The following is a 9,095-nucleotide window of genomic DNA, read 5'->3' as shown; positions in this document are numbered from 1 at the left end:
CATCATATGACCCTTACCCTATCCCTCACTGACTAGGTAACCCCGTCACTGCACCCAGCTTATCCAATCATCTCCCACCACCATCCTCCAGCTGTAGCTCATTGACCCCGATCAAGTTCTAGAACCTCTTTCTGACCAACCAAGTATCAGATGCTCTCATCCGGAAACAACCAGTCTGACATCAGCTATTAAACGCTGGTCACAAGAGCCCTCCATTCATTTATACCCATCTGCATGTGCCCTTCTGCAGCTTGTTTTGTTGTTCCTTGTAGAAGATCAAGCTCCCATCACGTCCATCTCCATGTTTACGCAGGGCATAAATGTCAGTCAGATGTTTGCATTCTCAAACATCACCAGCATTAATTAACCAAGAAATTATTTAGATATATTAATTAATTTTATATATACAGTATATATATATATTTATATTAATTTTCTATATATATAAAATTAATTTGATATTAGCCAAGTGAGTTTCCATCAATGAGAGGGTGTACTCAGATAATACAGTATAAATACACTCCATTCTTTTACGCCTCTTTATGCCAGACAAATTCTGCTGTAAAATGAGTTCATACGACAGTTTCATGTAGGTTAAGTGAATCTGGAAACACTGTTAGTTTCACCAACTCTGCAGGTAGATCTACAACAGCATGTGGCGTACATGTGTTCATTTGTAACCCCTTTTTCAACCTTCTTCCCACCTTAGGAAGGTCCATGACATCCAGAAAGGCAAGACCTGAGAAGATCAGCTCAGCAAATCCTTGAAACAGTCCTTGCCCTGCCATCACTCCTCACCAAACAACTGGTACACAGACATCCCAGACAAAGGCCCTTCTTTCACTTACCTTTAAGTCACAGAAATGTTTTGAGAAACATTTAACCTGCAAGATATTCTGTTCCATGTTCAATATCACAGCCTAGTAAGAGTAAGAATAACTTGCCATGGTACTCAAGCAGAAGAGCAGGACTTCTTTTCACACACCGGGCATCTGAAGAGAACCATAAAATTCAGATCTAAATGATCTACCTTCATTTCCTATCCAGAAATATCATGAGAATTGTTCTGCGCATCCCTTACAAAAACAAATGCTCTTTTGTATATCAGTGTAGTGAAACAGCACACATATTACCCATGCAAGCACAATATTTCGCTTATCCCTGCTGAATTTAGCACACTTTATGAACGAGGTTTACATGCTCCTGAAACGCTGCGAGAACCCTAAACGTGTAGGCTTGTTCTATTTACAGTTTTCACATTTACTCGCTAGCTGGCGAGGTCATTGATGCGGCGCTCCTTTTTCTGGGCCGTGCCCCACCGCAGACCCCTCTGCATCACTGAGCATTGTGCTCATATTCCGGATTCTTCTGCATCGACAGGCCAGAACTCTGTGTGCTCCCTATCTGCATCAGTGTGTGGAACCAGTCCGCTCTCTGCTTAACGGTCCACTGGTCACACGGGCCAACACTGTAGAGCCAAAGTAGAGCTCGGTATGGAGGGAGAATGGAGGAGAACGATTCCCCTGTACGCAACTCTGTAGATATGCGAAGATCAAAATTTTTTGTTCCTTTAAAACCAGTAAGAATTTGCCTTAAGGTTGCTCAGCATCCAGGAATTCAAAGAGCAAATTCAAAAAACCTTTTACAGAAAGTTTGATTTGCTTCCGTCTATTTTAAACCACAACTTAAATTTTTTGTTGGTAATGTCATGGCACATAGGGTGGATACTCTTACGTAATTGGCAAGGAAATGTGTTTTAATATTGTGATCAACCCCAAAAGTTCCCTCCATAAATATGTGGTTGACTGAAGACCGAAATTTCTGTCACTTGAAAAACTGAGATTTTATTTGCATGACAGCTGATGAATTCTGGAATGTCTGGATACACTTTGGAAGTTATTAGACAGTGCTACATGATGCTGTATGATCATACCTGTGATATACTGTACTGTAACCTTTGGAGCCTGACTCCTTGCTCTATGTATAAGGACATATTTGTAATTTCTTGGTGTACTGTCTCTGCCTGACCCTATGCTGTTCATAAAACTGTTAATAATTTTAAAAAAATTAAAGAAATTGCCTTAAGGACTGAAATAAACGAAAGCCAAAGCCACATGAATCATTTAGTGTAACCACTGTGGTCTCCGCTGCTTTTGTACTAAACACGTACAAGCACTGAACAGTCATGTGGCTTTGGTGTCTGCAGTCCAAAAGCTGAGAGTCCTGTTCAATAGCTGTGTGAAAGAAAGGAGGGCTTACCCGGGAATGTGTCACACGACTCTTAATGCAGCCATAAAGAGCAAGAAAAACATGTCATGGCACCAAAGTGCACAATGGAAACTTGTTTTCATAACTCATAACCTTCCTGACTAACCACAAAAGAGGACATCATGTATATGGCAGTCCACCAGATGGACTATCTCACAACTCAGATGAGAGAAACACAGTATACCAAATATCTACTTCAAACTCTTGCTTTAAAAGAGACGCTCGCTCAGTTCCGTATGGGGATGTGATTAAACACATATGTTCATAGTGGGTTTATGAAGTGCACACACAGAAAAATCTATTCATTTAGATGATGTTCTTTTCCAAAGCATCTTATGATCGTTTACCCATTTAAACAGCCAGCATTTTCTTACTGAACCACTTTTAGGATGAGTACCTTCCTCAAGGGTACTATGGGGGAGGTGGGATTCAAACCAGCACCCTTTGGAGCCAAAGGCTGCAGCATAAACCACTACACTACCAGCTGTCTCCATGTATGCCTCTAACTGTGTGCCATTAGGTAAGGCTGCCTGTTCTATTCTGTCCAAAACAAGTGTAGAGGAAATTAATATGATAAGGATCTGCTCCAAATGCGTCATTGAAGTCAAAATATAGGCCCCTTTGCCATGTCTGCTGTAAACATGCATCACCTACCAATTACTGCCGATTAGAGATTTCTGTGTTTTATTTCCGGGCCAGGAATTAAGATTCATCTCCATCGAATGTAAAAGCAATCAGATCCCACTTTGTGGTGACATACTGGCTTTATTTCACCAAAGAAGTCATTCCTCACATTGATTCATTCAGCAGACGCTTTTCTCCAAAGCGATACACATCTCATAGAAAGTCAAAGCAATAACATTTTCGTGTGTTTACATCACTGGGTATTTTAATATACCAATTTGAATTAAGTACCTTTCTCATGGGTAACCCTTCTGAGCTGGCAAATGAAAAGCTCTTGGTTCCATGCTCACGTCACTGATCACCATGCTGCCTGCAGCAGCGCATATTTAAAAAAAGAAAAAGATTAATCTGTCTAATTACACATTGCCAGATGACTTGTAAATCGTAAAACAACTCGATCCCTTAGCGATGCAATCAGAATTCAGATGCTTTATGCGTTAGTCCAAACCCATCTATATACATAGACTGAACTGCACTCTGTGACACATGGTGGCAGCACTCACATCCTGCACTGGATGAGGCAGGAGAATTCTCACCCAGCTTTAGCTTTGTTAGTTAAAACAGCTCTGGTTACATTTACATTTATTCGTTTAGCAGATGCTTTGCTGCCAAGCAACATACTGCTCAGGAAACAGATGCAGAGACATGATTCTTGAGAACGGTTTGTCTCATACCATCGTATAAACCGCATTACACAAGTAGCTGCAAATAGTTTTCTTAAGATTATTATTCAACAGATAACACAGCACACGTCTATTGTGCACGTAGGAGATCGGGGTGAAGTGAGTGTGAAAGAGATGAGCTTCGAGACCCTTCTTGAACGTGGAAAGGGATTCAGGAGCTCTGAGGGATACAGCGAGCTCATTTCCACCGCATCATAGCCAGAACTGAACACCTTTGTGTTTCTGATTTTGGACCTTTTGTGTGAGGGACGACCACGCAGGCAGAGGTGGAGGACCACATCAGTCTGACTGGAGTGTAGTGAGGGATCAGGTCCAGGGGGAATAAGGATACAACCTAATATAAGGTCCCATGTATACCTTTTTGATTAAAGTGAGCATCACGATCATGTTCAAAATGATCAATGCGTATTTTAATCACAGCATTGCAAAATCTATTTATTGTACCAGCCAGACTTATCAATTGCTCCACTGACAAAGCTTTCAATTCCTGCTCTTCTCTCTCACTCTGATTGAGTTAGTGTTCATCTCAAAGTGTGTTTCTGAAAATACACACTGACAGTAGCAGCCTCAGGTCTGAGTGAACCTCGTTAAACCTGGTGAAGACTTGTGTTAGTAAAGCTGTTATATGAAACGGTGGCTGTTCTGAAGAATCCAAGAGAGAATTTTGAAGACCACCAAGCAGCCAAAGGTGAAGACAGGTAGCAGTCTGGTTTGAGCAATCAGGTCCTGTAAGTATCTGTAAGGTCTTGTAGTTATTGATTAAAATCAAAAGAAGGCCATGACACAACACTTGTACGAAAAGATCACACACTGTATGAACTGCTTGTTCCATACAGGGTCGTGGGGAGCCAGAGCCTAGCCTGACAACACAGGATCTGGGGCTGGGGGGGGAGGGGATACACCCAGGGCAGGATGCCAGTCTGTAGCAAGGCACCCCAAGGGGGATTCGAACCCTAGACCCACCGGAGGGGAGGACCCGGTCCAACTCACTGCACCACCACGCCCCCATCTATGAAGAGGTTATTGCTGTAATTTGTTATTTAGAATCGACTGAGTTTAGCCAACTCAGTTCCAAACAGGCAGCGTGAAGCCATTGAGCGGAGCTGTGCTTGTTCAGATTATGAGTCAGCGTTTAAAATGTAACATGTAAATAAAGAGCAAGTCTGCCAGAGAACTCCTTTGGAGGAAGAAAACAGAGGCTGACCCACTGTAGAAGATGCCAGCCTTACTGAGCTGCTGGCTTATATGTGCAACCGCACCATTTATGGGAACGCAAGGAGGTGGCACTGGACCCACACCAGTTACTGTCGGGGCAGCAGCAGGACTCCTTCGAAATATTTGCCATCGGAGGAGGGTATGGGAAAATGTTGGTTAATCTGAAAGAAATATGCGGTTGTATTGCAGGACAAATTACAATGAGCAACTTCAAAAATATCCCACGAGTTCGCAAACACACAGCCTGGCTTGAAAGACCCTTGGAATTAGGTGGTATTTGAGTGTGTTTCTGCATCAACTGCAGAAAGTTGAAATTGGCCGGAAGCTGACAAACACTATACGTCCTTATGTGAGGAATTGGTTGGCAATCGGGATCGCATAGGTGGTTGTGGAGATGAGTTATTCCTTATGTTCAGTAATTTTAAAATAATTTTAATAATCTAAAGTAAAAAGGTCATTTTATTACAGATTCAGTTTAGGTTTTCAGATGACCCTAATAAACTGGCGTAAAATTTACACACACGCATTGGCTGAAGCTGCTTGTCCCGAGCGGGGTCGAGGCGGACCGGAGCCTAACCCGGCAACACAGGGTGCAAGGCTGGAGGGGCAGGGGACACACCCAGGATGGGACACCCATCCATCACAAGGCACCCCAAGTGGGACTCGAACCCCAGACCCACCAGAGAGCAGAACCTGGCCAAACCTGCTGCCCCGCCATACCCCAAGAAATGATTTATGTAGCTTTTATTGACTGTGATTTAGCAGTACAAGTGACTTTGGATTAATGAACAAATCAAGTTAAAACAGATTTAAGATCAAAGCTGTAACTGTGAAGCAAGTAGCCACTATATACTATGTGACGCAGCAGAGTACCTGATGCAGCACAGAAGTGAACATAGTGGAAGAAGTACCGTTTTGAAGTCAGACAGTAGAGTCTAGTTAGGCAGCGAAACTGCATTCTACAACAAATAATAAATGGATAGGGCTGCTTTAGCCTTTCAACCGCCAACAATGGAATGTAAACAACCCTTCTTTGATTGAACAGCTTTACATTCAAAGGCTTCATGAGAAACATTTTGTTAATAAGACATTAATGATTAAGCAATGATTAAGCAACATAAGTTACACCTCACATTTCTGCATAAAAATTACACTGCATGTCTCTATGAACAAACAGAACATAACAGCACTAATAATTTTACTTAATACAATAACTTTGTCCTCTCAGACTCTTCTATACAACTTGAAACCTCAAAAGTGTAGTGCAGCTTTGTGGGGAACTCAACTTCAGGTTGAGAGCATAATAATAATAAATGTGAGACTCAACAACACTACAGTTGCAAAAGCCACATTCTTCTCGAGGTCCTGAAGCACAATCACACCCTCAAAGAAAAGAGAGCAGCAATTAGTCATGAACAACAATAAGTAAGTTTAACTATTACTAATAATTTGCATCGCAGTTACATTAACTTGCGTCAGCATTCACAGCGAAGCAAGTGACGTAATCTAGCTATGGACAGGGATCGACTATCGCGATAACTGTCGCAAATATCGCGCAACTGTCACGACTATCACGATCGCTGTCCGACTATCACGAGCACTGTCGCGACCGTCGCAATGACACTCGGCGAAACTATATAGGCCTAATCTGTTAAGGCCGACATTATTTTTAAAAAGTGTAGGGTTTTCTTAAAACGCAGTTTCTTGTATTTAACGCTAGGCGGACAGCTATTATCAGAATACTATGAGATTTTTATTGCAATTCTTACCTTCTAATTGTCACCTCGGGTGTCGCTCTCCAGACCAACGCTCGTGCTTTCCAAGCGCACGCGCAGAAGGCAGAGACAAAAATATGTGAGGAATAAACTTGATATTTCTTGAATGCAAGCTAAATACATGGGCAGCGTTTCAACAGAACAGCAGCTCATCTATTTTTTTCCTATAGAAATGAAGCTGTGATAATAAGGCTTAGTGGAAACACGCATTCGCAGACAGTTCAGACTCGGAACAGGATGATGATCCGGCTGAAGCCAAGATTTTCTGTCTTGTTTTTATCATCTTGAAAAGAAGCGTGAGGTTTTCCCCTTTTTTCGAGAAAACAAGAAAAAAGTTGCATGCTATGTCATCTGCATAACATTATTATGTTTATCATTAATAACGTGTCATTCATATATATTTAATAAAATGATAGCATGTTAAACTATATAATAATACGTTATAACTATATAGAATACTATATATATATATAAATAGATATATATTTTTTAATAGAGCCGGCTCCTGTAACACGCCGAGGCGGCCGGGGAAGGGGGCGGAGACGGGGACAAGCCAGCCACAGCTGGGGGCTAATTACTGCCTCCATTAGACCGAGACCGAGACCACGACCACGACCGAGAGTCTGCGGACGACGCAGCCGAGACCGAGTCGGCTCCCCCCCCCCTCTTGTCTCCTCCCAGGCGCCGCGGCTGAATAAATAAAAGACGCCAACAGGCGAGCGCTGCACCAGCCCTCCTGTCCGACTTTGTGCGTTGCGCTCCCTTCTTTGTTTTTCACTTCAGTATCAGCAATATTGGCAATACTCTGACCCAACAAATGTTATTCACATAGTCCCAACACAACTGGATTAAGTAAACGTAGATGGATAGTACGCAATGAAATTGAGACAAAATGCAAAAGAATTGTGTTGCATCAAGTAATTTTAATTAAGTAAAGTGAACAAGTAAAAATCATGTTGAGTGAACACCGTCTGTTAGAAGTCTAAATAGAGTGGAACATTTTATTGCATCGTGATCATATCACTTTTTGATGACTGTTGAATTTCACTTGGACTTTATTCAGTATAATTATGTTCTCATCTCAAACATGCATGATGTATAAAGTTGATTGTAAATGTATTGTTTTAGTATTTTCAGTAGAGCTACTTCCCATTTTTTTCCACTGTGTACAACCAACATATTAGTGAAAGACAAAAATGCACCATGACTTATTCTAGCTAGGTCTCTTACATAACAGGGAAAGTTAATTTTTACCATTTCAGGGATGGTTGTGATTGCTAAAGTGAATATTAAGAATGCCAGTTTCATAATTAATAGTATAATAATTAACAGTATCTGTATCTCTTTGCTAGTGGAACACATTGCACACATTCTCCCTAGTATACACTGGCAAAAACACACATACAATAGATACGGGCACTCTTGGCATACCAAGGTGTCACATCCCACGGGGTCACTGCCCCTCCTGGTCAGAGGCGGCGCCACTCAGTGCCGCTAGCTAACGCTCACCTATCACCTCACAGTCTCGTAGGACATGGAGGTATAAAAGGAGCCAGCGGAGCAGAACTAGTCGCGGATTCTTAATCAGCAGTTCTCTTGTGCTTCGTTGGCGATTGGTAGTCTCTTGTTCCCTCAGTTTGTTTTCTAGGTGTGCATGTTCCAGTCCCGAGTGCCCGTCCCGTCAGTTCCTGCCTCTTGTTCTTCAGTCCTGGTCCATCGTTCCTGTCCGGTATTTCGTCACGTCTCAGGGTTGCGGTCAGACTCACAGATTAGCGTTTCACTGTTCACCGTAGTTCCAACACCGTGTGTGTTTCCTGGTCTCGTGTTTCTTGTTTCACTTCCACCGAGTGTCTTACAATACTCACCGTACACGTCTAACCTCACACTGCACGTGAAGTCATTATATATTTCGTCTGTGTTTGGACGTAATAGCAACGCGCGTCCGTGTCGGACTCCCGTCCGGACGCTACAGAAGAATCCGCCTGCTAATATGACTTCAGCGGAATGGCGTGAGCTGGCGGATCTGACAGAGGCGAACCAAGAACGGCTCCTGGTTTGCGCAAACGCCGCTAGCCGCCTCACAGATCAGTTGGAGCAGTTGACACGACTCCTCAGTCACGGTGGGCGGGGCGCCGATCCGACCAGTTCGCAAACGCATGATGATTGGCGGACATGTCTTTTTGATCGTCTTTATGCTTCCTCGGGTCCTCGCGCAGAGCCCACGAGCCCTGTGCAGACCAATGGGATCAGCGCTACTGAGCAGCTGTCCGTTCCCTTCCCGGAGGCTTTGCAAGGTAGTAGAGGTGAGAACCAGAATTACACAGAATACTCAATCTCCAGTCCAGCCTCTCTGTTCCCAGGGCCCTACTCTCCAGAGTCACCCCCTAGCCCAGACAGAAAGACAGAGAGACAGTTCTTCCCCAGCACCAAGAGTTTTCAGGTGCGTTCCAGGTCTCCAGTGGAGAAGACA

The 9,095-nt window shown here is 43.1% G+C and overlaps 1 long non-coding RNA gene across 1 annotated transcript; it reads left to right on the top strand.

Annotated features, from left to right (window-relative positions):
- The first annotated feature begins 6,438 nt into the window (after positions 1-6,438).
- Positions 6,439-7,428, top strand: LOC114910989 (uncharacterized). The gene is made up of 3 exons (XR_003797837.1): positions 6,439-6,704; positions 6,796-6,921; positions 7,122-7,428. It is a non-coding gene; the product is annotated as an uncharacterized LOC114910989 (long non-coding RNA).
- The last annotated feature ends 1,667 nt before the right edge of the window (positions 7,429-9,095 follow it).

This window comes from Scleropages formosus, chromosome 7, assembly GCF_900964775.1.
Source record: "Scleropages formosus chromosome 7, fSclFor1.1, whole genome shotgun sequence".
In the NCBI taxonomy this organism is placed as follows: Eukaryota; Metazoa; Chordata; class Actinopteri; order Osteoglossiformes; family Osteoglossidae; genus Scleropages; species Scleropages formosus.
This window is presented reverse-complemented; position numbering and strand designations above follow the sequence as displayed.